The sequence below is a fragment of the Patella vulgata genome, chromosome 7 (genome assembly GCF_932274485.2).
Source record: "Patella vulgata chromosome 7, xgPatVulg1.2, whole genome shotgun sequence".
Lineage (NCBI taxonomy): Eukaryota > Metazoa > Mollusca > Gastropoda > Patellidae > Patella > Patella vulgata.
Window position 1 is genome coordinate 1,427,072 of NC_065885.2, and position 11,024 is coordinate 1,438,095.

The 11,024-nt window shown below is 37.4% G+C and overlaps 1 long non-coding RNA gene across 1 annotated transcript in view; it reads left to right on the forward strand.

The window, feature by feature from the left end:
• The window catches only part of LOC126828684 (uncharacterized), a 31,595-nt gene that overhangs the window by 5,726 nt on the left and 14,845 nt on the right, over positions 1 to 11,024 (forward strand). Inside the window, exons 2-4 of the long non-coding RNA XR_007683195.2 lie at positions 5,583 to 5,724; positions 6,492 to 6,640; positions 7,183 to 7,327. This is a non-coding gene — a long non-coding RNA (uncharacterized LOC126828684). The remainder of the gene's footprint in view (positions 1 to 5,582; positions 5,725 to 6,491; positions 6,641 to 7,182; positions 7,328 to 11,024) is intronic.

Here is an 11,024-nt window from a genome sequence, read left to right on the forward strand (position 1 = left end):
ATTATAATGTTGAAAATCGAATTGAAACCGCGTGATTTTTTGCCATTTGCGTGCGGGCCAAAAACACAAGTGGGCGCAAAAACTCAAAACCATGACGCAAAGCTCGTCATTGCGTCCCCCCTCACTTAGCCTCTGACTGTATCATTGCATTTCTGAATTTAATTAAACTCACTTTCAAATAATGCAGTATGGTGTTGGCCGGGACACCTTTGTATATCCCGATTTTAGGGGAATAAAATGAAATGGATGTTAACGTCCTTCTGTCCTGCACCGACTAGGCTACGAGCTACTCTTTAAATTTCGAATCTGATTAAAATACAGATCTATATTTCGTTTGTTTTGTTTTTTATACTACATGAAGATCTGACCGGTTTTATGAATCATACGAGCGGCTTTTGACCCTATGACGTCAGACATTTGATTAACCAATCAGCGTGTATGTTTCTAGTGGGTTACCCTAAGTTCCGTATACTATAAAAAAACGAAACGAAATGAGATCTGTGTTTTAATCAAATTGGGGGGTTGGATGGCTGAATGGTTAGCACGCGCGCGCTGTATAATAAGGCCTGTCATTGAGTCAACTGGCGTGGTTTCAAATCCCCTGTTGTACGTGACAAGGAGTAGGGTCGTCTGTCCAACCTCGTGGGTTTTCTCCGGGTCCTCCGGTGTCCTCCCACTGCTAAAGACACCTACGCGCAAGCAAATTATTGAAATAAAATTAAAACCATAGTTTGTGTCGAGTGGACGTTCAACCCCATTTCTCTTATTATCAGATTGTCAGTCATATTCATTAAGTCATAGACTCTCCCTACACGAAAAGACGAGTCATCCCATTATAAACAGAGAAATCTATACCCAACATATAAATGGATCGAGACTTACCCCCCCCCCCCCCCACACACACACGACAATTAATATCCGGTTACAATCACCTGCATTGGAAGTTAAAATTCGCATCCATTCAACAATCGTGTGCATCTTAGCTAAATATAAAACACCAACGCTAATGGGTCGTTTTGAGGAAATAGTGGTGTATAAATTTATGTATTAAAATATATTCGTGATATACGCTTGACTTATTTTATTTTATTTTCAAGATATAAAAGATTTTATACTGATATCTGCATCCGGATTTGTACTCAGTATAATAAGGTCTGTTATTGAGTCAACTGGCGTGGTTTCGATTCCCTGGTTCTACGTGACAAAGATTTAATATATAAAAGATTTTATACTGATATCTGCATCCGGATTTGTACTCCTAGTAAATGAAATGAAATGAAATGAAATGGGCTTAACGTCCTACTCTTCTGCTCCTATGCTATGCTATGAGGAAAATTTTACCCGGGCAGCGGCACTATCGCCTACTCTTATATCGAATTCCAACTGCCAAGGGATCTTTTATGTTCATTCCAATGTATACACGGGACCTCGGTTTTTCGTCTCATCCGAAGGACTAGACAGCTGTCCTTGTCAGGCCCTCCGTCCTGCATTACTGACAGGGGGAACCACGCCGGAAAATCTGGATGAACTTTCTGGGCCAATGCAGGGATCGAACACCCGACCTCCAGACTAGCGATCCAGCGTGACCCCCCCCCCCCCTCCTAGTAAGGGCGGTGGGGGTATATTTGTAACTCCTAGTAAAGGGAGGTTTATATGGAACAACATGTCAGACTGAAATTTATATCTATACTTTGTGGATTATTAATATCTAATGGGGCAGTATGTAAATAAAGAGCTGGCAGTTCTCGCTATAATAGTTCAAAAATAGATAATGCAAAATGAAATTTCATTCAAATTACTTTATTTTGAGCGAAGTTATCTATGGTTGTAGTTTTGACAAGATGTGTTCATTGGTCGTAACCACCGTACGGGTCATTCGAGTCTTAGCTTCGCTTCTCCATTTTTAAATTAAATCATTAAATGGCAGAACCCTTCTAATCTACTTAATTTCGTAGCCATCCGATGTCATCTAGAGTTGATTATGGTCTGGATAAGGCAATTAATGTCTAATTAATAATTTAGATAACATTTCAGGCCTAAAGAAAGACCTGCAATAGGCAGATTTACCTCTTGCATAATGTATGTTTAAAAAAGAGCGTTATTTATTTAAAAAACAATAAAAAAAAAACAATAAAAAAAACCCTGAATAATTCTTGCAGTAAATGAAATGAAATGGGGTTTAACGTATCATTGTTCTGCTCCGAATTCTTGCAGTCCTGTCAACAAAAACAAGATCGCCATTTTTCAAACTTAAAAAATAAATGCAACAGTTTAGAAATATGTCCAACCTGACTAATGTCGACGGGTATACACCATGCAGTGTGTTATTGAAGTAAACTTTGGCCAGGCAGCGGCGCTATGGCCTAATCTTGTTTCCATTTCTAACTGCCAGTGGATTTTTAAATCTCTGCCAATGGTTTACACTGATTGTTCGTACCATCCTGACAACAAGACGCCTTTTCTTGCTAGCCCCCCGCCCCCCACCCCACAAAGAATGGGCTAACTTGGAAAATGCCGATGAGAACGAACACAAAGACCGTGATTTAACGTCCACTCAACATTAACTAGATCAATTCGGATGTAACATGTTAAAGGCTCAATACCAATCTTGTTGTAACTGAATAATATGTCCCAGTCTTTATTCTGGTCAACAAATTGTACTATTTTACAATATTCCAATTAATTGATGATACAAATTGATAACACACCTAATTTAAAATTTTTTAAAAATTTAACTAAATGATTTGAAAAGCCTAACGTAAACCTTTTCAAATGTGACTTGGATTTAAAAATATTTTCGAACCCTCTGGACAAGTAAAATAGGATGTAATGGATAATTTATACAACAGGTAGGACAGTTAAACATCTAGTACTTAGAATAAGGCTATTATTTATTTTCTGGAGCTGTTAAGCCAGCAAGAGAATTATTGTCCCTTTAAGTATATGTCAATAATTATAGAATTGTGTGGGTGGAGAGGGGGGGGGGATTTGGTCTGGAGAACTTACTGAAAACGAATGTGGTTGGCCAGGTGACCCTAATCCGTGTTCTCAAAATCGTTGCATCGACTATCTATCTCGAGAAGTTCTCTCCCACCCACCCATCTCCCAAGTCCCAATATTATTGATACGTTTTGGTCTAGTCATGGTAGTCTGGAGTTTTACGTCCACTTCTACCAAGGGTGAAATCGTAGACTAGGGTCTAGTCAGTTTTACAGATCAATGACTAACCTCAATGAATTATAACCTGGCAAAGAGTATAATTGTTCTGGTTGAACGTGCAAAAGGCTCGTCTAGTGAATCGCGCGACCCTGATCTGAACCCTCCCTAATGTCCTGTAACAAATGTCACCTGTAAACATCATTACATTTAATCAAGCTATCAATGTTCTAAAAAAATTCATAAATCCTTCTTCAAAGATATTATCATGGATTATCCCAAGCAAATCTTAAAGTTAACGAAACTTGGCTATTAACACAATTTATTAAAGTACAGCTGTGACGTCATCCTTTGATGTTGGCGTAATTTGGAGTTTCTTTATTTACATTGATAAAAGAACTGATAAAAATAATTTGGTATTAAGAAATAATAAGCGTTTAAAGGAGACAAGTCCTTAACTCAATATCATCCAAAGTCTTTGACATAGAAAACACGACTTTGCAGGGATCGAACGCCCGATCTCAAGGCTAGCTAGCCAACGTCTTACCCGCTTAGCCACCGTGACTCCAACATGGCGACAATGCACGTATTGCAGACGGGTGTCGATGCTATGATGTAATTTTAAAATACCGTTTTATAAGGAAGACAAACAATGTTTCGACATTACGAACTTTTTTTATCACAGATATTTTGCTTTCATTTCCTGCCGTGTAAATGAAGACACATAATTTTGAAGGAATATTTTACTAACATGAATTTGAAGCAGGTACGCTTTCATTCTATCTAATTTTGTGGGCATATTACGGACTTAAATTTGAATACTGTACGGTAATTGAATAATAAAAAATTGCGAGGTGCAACTATTTTTTTTTTTTGTATTCAGAACACGATATGCTACATAACATAACACTATTCGCGGTTAAAGTCTGTTAAAGGGAATGAAATCCCCCCATATACACACATTTATTAGTCGTATACCGGTAGAAATTATGGCCTTGAGTAGAGATCGTTGAATACAATACAGTGAAAATTTACTGCTAATTTTTAAAATCATTTTTCAGACTGATTGATTTTTCTTTGTTTTTTTTTAAACATCCAATAATTCTTATAATTTTTTTTCTTATCATCTACCCTGACAGGTGGCCTTGGTAAATAGATTTAACCTTGACACAGCCCTCACCTTCAACACAAATGAATACAAATACTAGGAATGACGACGACGAGGAGGAGACTGTGATTTTGTTTTATTTTATTTACATGTTGTTAAGTCTCGACACTGTATCAAACTGATTTATATACGATTACAACGAGTGCCGGACTGGTGGGTGGAAGGCCCACCTGTCAGGTCACTGACCAAGGCCCACATAAGTACGCGCCGAAGGCCCGCGAGCGTTGTGGGGGGGGGGGGTCTCCCAACAGGAAAATTTTGAAAATTGACAACCGCAAACCCATTTCGCAAGCATTTCAGACCAAAGCAGAAGAAGGCAAATTTTTGATTTCCTAACACAATTAGATAACAGAATGACCTAAGAGCACTATCATTAGGAAAGAAGGAAGGAGAGGACAGGACACAGACTGTGTCCTGCCCTCTTCTTCCTTCCTTCTTTCTTTTCTTTCCTCTCCCTCTCCTTTCTTTCTTTTCTTTTTTCCTTTTTTTTCTTTCTCTTTTTTCTTTTTTCTTTATAGGCTTAGGCCCACTTTTTTTAATGAGTTCCCTATGTTAGTGGCTTAAGACGGAGGGTCTGACAAAGGACAACGTACAGTCGTTCGGATAGGACCAAAAATCGAGGTCCCGTAGTCACATTGGCGTGCACGTAAAAGAGTCATTGGCAGTTGAAATTGGATATAAGTGTAGGCCATAGCGCTGCTATCCGAGCAAAGTTTCCTTAATAGCACACTGTATGACGTATGCCCGTCTTCATTATGCCAGTCGATGCAGAACAGTATAAGGACGTTAAACACAATTTCTTTTTATTTCATTTCGGGGAATATGAAATGAGTCCTGAAAAGTTACTTAGTGCACTGTTGTGGACATAATTATACAAAATAAATAGGTTATATACTGCATAGATGAACATATATTGTTCGTTGATATTAATATATACTGTACAAATATATAAGTATATATATTATTAATTATATATAACACAAAATTTATGACCAGATCAGATTAGAATTTTTTAAACTTAGGAAATGATAATTTTCCTATTTTTTTAAAAAAAAAATTATGTTTTTTTTATTGGGGGGGGGGGGGGTATTATTATTATTATTGGACTAGAGTGTCACAGATAATATCAAATACTAATTACCCCCCCCCCCCCCCCGAGCGACAACAACATTGGGGACACAACTATATATATTTAAATATACATATCACTATTAAACGTTTTGTATTTTCTTGTATTGTTATTTTTATTTGTATACAGTAGTAACACGTATACAAGCAGAATGTCCTGAAAATTATCACGATGACGTAGAGAATTGTATGATGGACGTCACAATAACTCCACAGATGGGCGGGGCTGTTACGTCATTTACTGATGTTGATGAATTAAAAAGATTGTGTGTGTAAGTTTATGTATTTTTGTAAGGTACATGAATTTTATACTCTCGTTTCTAAAAGGAGATATTTAGTAAAATATATCAGATTATCTCATTTTATATCTGAGCGATCCAAATACTTGAAACATGAGTTGCTGAGGAATAAAATCTTCCAAAAATATTTGATAATTTGTACAAGGTTATCTGATGAATTGTATTTAAATGAAGGAGATGCGACGAAGGTGATGTCAGCAGGGCCATCCGGACCCTGGGATAAGCGACTTGGCAAGGTGTGTGTGTGTGTGGGGGGGGTGCACTCCCTTGGTCTCTAGCGTCATTTTGGCGTGTATCAGGGGTAACTGGAGGACACTCCCACTAACCCACAGAATCTGGGGTTGGCAAATATTTCGCTTTCAGGTAGGCTGACAGAATTCGATTCATTCGATTCTAATCCCACTCGCGCCACGTAGGTACCCACATTCAGAAAAGTCTCCGGTTTTCTTCTACTTTACGATCAAGTAACAGCGTTTATGCGAACAATTATTTTAATACATTACACGGCATACCTCCAGGCCCCTTTAGGCTCCGGACCCCTAGACAAGTGACCGAGCTGCCTACCCCCCCCCCTCTCACGGGCCCTGGGTGTCAGTCGTACACCAGTTCTCATTACAACTTTGTTTAACAGAACCCAGCTCTTAGCTGTTATCTTGCCAAGTTATCGACAAGCATAACATGCATACTACACGACACCCGTAAAAACTATTGTTTAGAAGTATTGTTCTTTATGTTTTCAGACAGGGAATTTGGCAGAAGACAATCGAGTGTTTGAGAAATATTTATGATCAATGTAAAGATAACCCAACAACCTTAAATAATATGGATAAATTATTTAGCATTACCAGATGGCAAGAAGGAGCCGAATTACTGTGTAAAAATGTCAACAGTAAGATTGGGTTATATAACGCCATATTTGACACAAAAAAGCCCCCCCCCCCCCCAAAAAAAAAAAAAAAAATAAATAAATAAATAAAATAAAACCATCTCTGGAGATCTATCGTCACGTTATATCATGACGTCATGTTTTAAAATAACGTCACCAGGGCCCTTATTCACGAAAACTTAAACTAAGATACAATCGAAATTTTAAGAAATACCGCAATTCGATTGGCTGGCCAATATGCAAATTGGATATATGCAAATTGAATTTTACTGGTCAGCCAATAGAATTGCAGTATTTCTTAAAATTTCGATTGTATCTTAGTTTAAGTTTTCGTGAATAAGGGCCCTGAGATTTATTATAACGCCATGTTTTAAAATAACTTCATCAGAGATCTATCGTAAAGTCATATTTTAAAATAGCTTAACAAGTGGTCGATCATAAGACCATATTGTCACAGTTTGAAATTTTAAATAGCCTCATCGGTGGTCGACCATATTGCTACGATTACATCTTGTACAATATAAACATATTATCATTATTTTCAGAAATTGTGTACCAAAAGAAATGTTTGTCGGTAGCACGTGATGATGTAATGGAATGTACTTTACGATACGCCAACACCTTTTCGTCTGGTATACTATCTCTGACACCAAACAGTCCAGTAATATATAAACTATTAGAGGCATGTAGGTACGTATCATCTTGATATACACACTATTAGGTACGTATCATCTCAATATATATGCTATTAAGGGCATGTAGGCACGTATCATCTTAATATATACACTATTAGGTATGTATCATCTTAATATATACACTATTAGGTACATATCATCTCAATATATAAACATTTAGGTACGTATCATCTTCATATATAAGAGACTTTTGGCTAGCGTAATTTCCTGGTCCGTATAGCATATAGTGATGGATTTCGCGTGTGACGTCAACAATACATGTGTATTTCTCATAATATCATATGTGATACGGCACACGGATACGGCAGCACATGTCGAACGGCTTTCATACGGAAATAGCCCGTACAACATTTTACCGTCTTTACTGCTATTTTAGACACTGAAATGTTGTATCATAACGTTCTATGAATCTGTGTGTATCCTAGAACACAAAGGTGTATATTTGATGTGATTTTAACCCTGATAACGACTGGAATTTAATCATTATTTTTCATGGGTTCTCGGAATTTTCATATTTTCCCCGTGGTTGATCTACGGGCTAAATTAAGGGATGCGGGAACTTGCAAATCAGTAAATGATTTTATTCTATGGTAAAGGGGTATGAACTTTCTGAAATGATACATTAGTGAAACCAAAAATTGCTGTCGAGTCTAAGTCGAAGATTTTTAATAAGATTCGACATTAAAAATGTTTTTAATAGCCCAGCGGCTGTCGAGCGACTTCACTCCCTCCGGGAAATTGTAGGTTAGGTACTTGACTAGTACTGGTGGTGATGCTGTAATAGAACTAACCTCAGATTAGCGAGGCGAAAATCTGCCAAAACTCTAAAACTACACTGACGCAACGTATCACGTATACGATACGGATACGTGATACGGATGGGAAAATTCCATTTGCCAAAAGTCTCTGTTAACAAATAGTATGCCCCCTGGATAATCATGATGATACTCACGATTCGTGTCGCTTGGGGCTAATATAGTCCAAGACTCCCAGACTTGCCAGGATGTTATCGCCCAAGAATCTTAGACTTGCAATGATGATATCGCCCAAGAATCTTAGACTTGCAATGATGTTATAGACTTCTGAGGATGATATTGCCAAAGAATCCCAAACTTTCGAGGACGATAAAGCTAAAGAACCCCAAACTTGCGAGGCGGTTATAGCCCAAGAATCACATAATCCCTCCCAGACTTGCTAGGAAGACCCAGACTTGCTAGGAGGATATAGCCCAAGTATCCCAAACTCCCAGACTTGCGAGGATGATATAGCCCAAATTCCAGACTTTCGAGGATGATACGGTTCTAAAAGCTACCGTCCTGGGCCCTGTTTCTCGAAATCTTAACTAAAGTTAAAATCCAAATTTTAGTAGATACTTCAATTTTGATTGGCTAAGCACTAAAATCAATCTAATATTATCCAATCAAATAACTAAAATTTGGATTTTATCTTAGTTAAAATTTTGTGAAACAGGCCCCAGGGGCGGATCCAGAGGGGGGGGGGTCCAAACCCCACCCTGCTCAGCTACATAAAATAAAATGGATGCCTTGCATCAATGAAACTAAATCACAATGTGATCCTACATCATTATAAAAATGATTTCTCTCTTTAAAAAGCTCAATTTGTATGTATGCCTATGTAATTTGTATGTATGCCTATGTAATTTGTATGTATGCCTATGTAATTTGTATGTATGCCTATGTAATTTGTATGTATGTCTATGTAATTTGTATGTATGCCTATGTAATTTGTATGTATGCCTATGTAATTTGTATGTATGCCTATGTAATTTGTATGTATGCCTATGTAATTTGTATGTATGCCTATGCCTATGTAATTTAGAGACGATGATGACAGATTTCCTTAACAGGAACCTGGCAAACCCCCTTCTGAAAAAATTCCTGGATCCGCCTCTGCGGCCCCTGTTTACCAGTGGTTTTAATGATCGATCAAGTTTCACTGGTGGCCAGGCGGGAAACTTATTGCTTTCCATCTTCTTTTTGTACCCTACGCCCTTAGAACACTAGCACCATTAAATAATTTAACGATAAAATTGGAATAATATATTCTCTTCTTTTGTAAGTAATATTTAATATTCAAAGAGGAGATTTCAAAATGAAATAATGTTATTAAGACATGTGATATTTTTATTTTGGACGGCAAATTCCGTTGTCATTCTGAGTTTTGATTATTTAAAAACAAACTCAACACTTACGGAGAACCCGGAGAAAACCCACGAGATTATGCAGGCTTGACTCAAAGAACACACCATCACGCCAATTTGTTCACGGGACCTCGGTTTTTGTACCATACCAATGCCAGATCCTTCGTTTTGCGCCACCGGCAAGGGGGAACCAGGCCGAAAAATCCCAATAAACTTTGGTTGTACGTGACAAGAAGTAGGGTCGCCTGTCCAACCTCGTGGGTTGTCTCCGGGTCCTCCGGTCCTCCCACTGCTAAAGACCTCTACGCGTAAGCGAATTATTGAAACAAAATTAAACCATATGTTAGTCCCGAAATGACCTAGTTTGTTATCACTTCCCGTTTATTTGATATAGCTAACAATTTTGTTCTAGTTACTGCTAACCAGTTCGTACCATCCCCAATTAACAATACTGAATAATTTATCCCATATTAATTAAAGATACATTATGGGAGATTAGATAAAGAGCTGGCAGTTCTCACTATAATAGTTAAAAACTAGATAATGTAAAGGGAGTATGTTGAAAATTTCAGTCAAATTGATCCACTCTGAACCGAGATATTAGAGATTGGATTTTAGGCCTAGCCTCGATCATCATTACTAGAGTCGGTACGATAAAAACATAGTCTCGGTTATCCATTTTTTGATTTAATCATTAATGAGCATTGAGCAGCAGATCGGATTCAAATCCAGTAAAAATCTAATGCATAAAATGGCATCGAGAGTTGATTATGGTCTGGATGGGTGAATTAATGTCTAATAATTAATAATTTAGATAACATTTCAGGCCTAAAGAAAGACCTGTAATAGGCAGATTTAGTTCTTGAATAATGCATGTTTAAGGTTCTGAGGTTAACTAGGGGCAAGAGGTATAAACGTCCATTCGACACAAACTAGGTCAATTCAGAACTAACATATGGTTCATTTAGGGGTCTTTAGCTTTGGGAGTAAACCAAAAGGACCCAGAGGTTGCGCAGGCGTACACGGTACTTCGGTTTTTTGTACCGTCCTAACGACTATACGCTATAGACCTAACAATAATTAGCAGACTAGAAAGATGTGTGAATAAATAATAAATACAGATATAATCCTGAGTAAGCAAAATAAAAACAAAATGGCCATTTATATAGACTAGAAAGATGTGTGAATAAATAATAAATACAGATATAATCCTGAGTAAGCAAAATAAAAACAAAATGGCCATTTATATGAACCACAAACACTAGTTTATTATACATAGTACTCGACATTTCGACAAGTCTTCTCTAAGTGATTTCAAGAACAGGAAGACACTTGTTGAAACATCGCAATATCTACTGTTTAATGGTCGAGAGCGAGACATTAAATAATATATTGATACTGTGTGTGTTGTTTCAATATATTACACAATGTCTTTAGCTCTCGAGGCCATTAAACAACTTAAAATACAGACACTACCCCGCAAGTGCTCTTCAATGAAATACGTCACGCGAGTCAAATATTTCATCTAGTG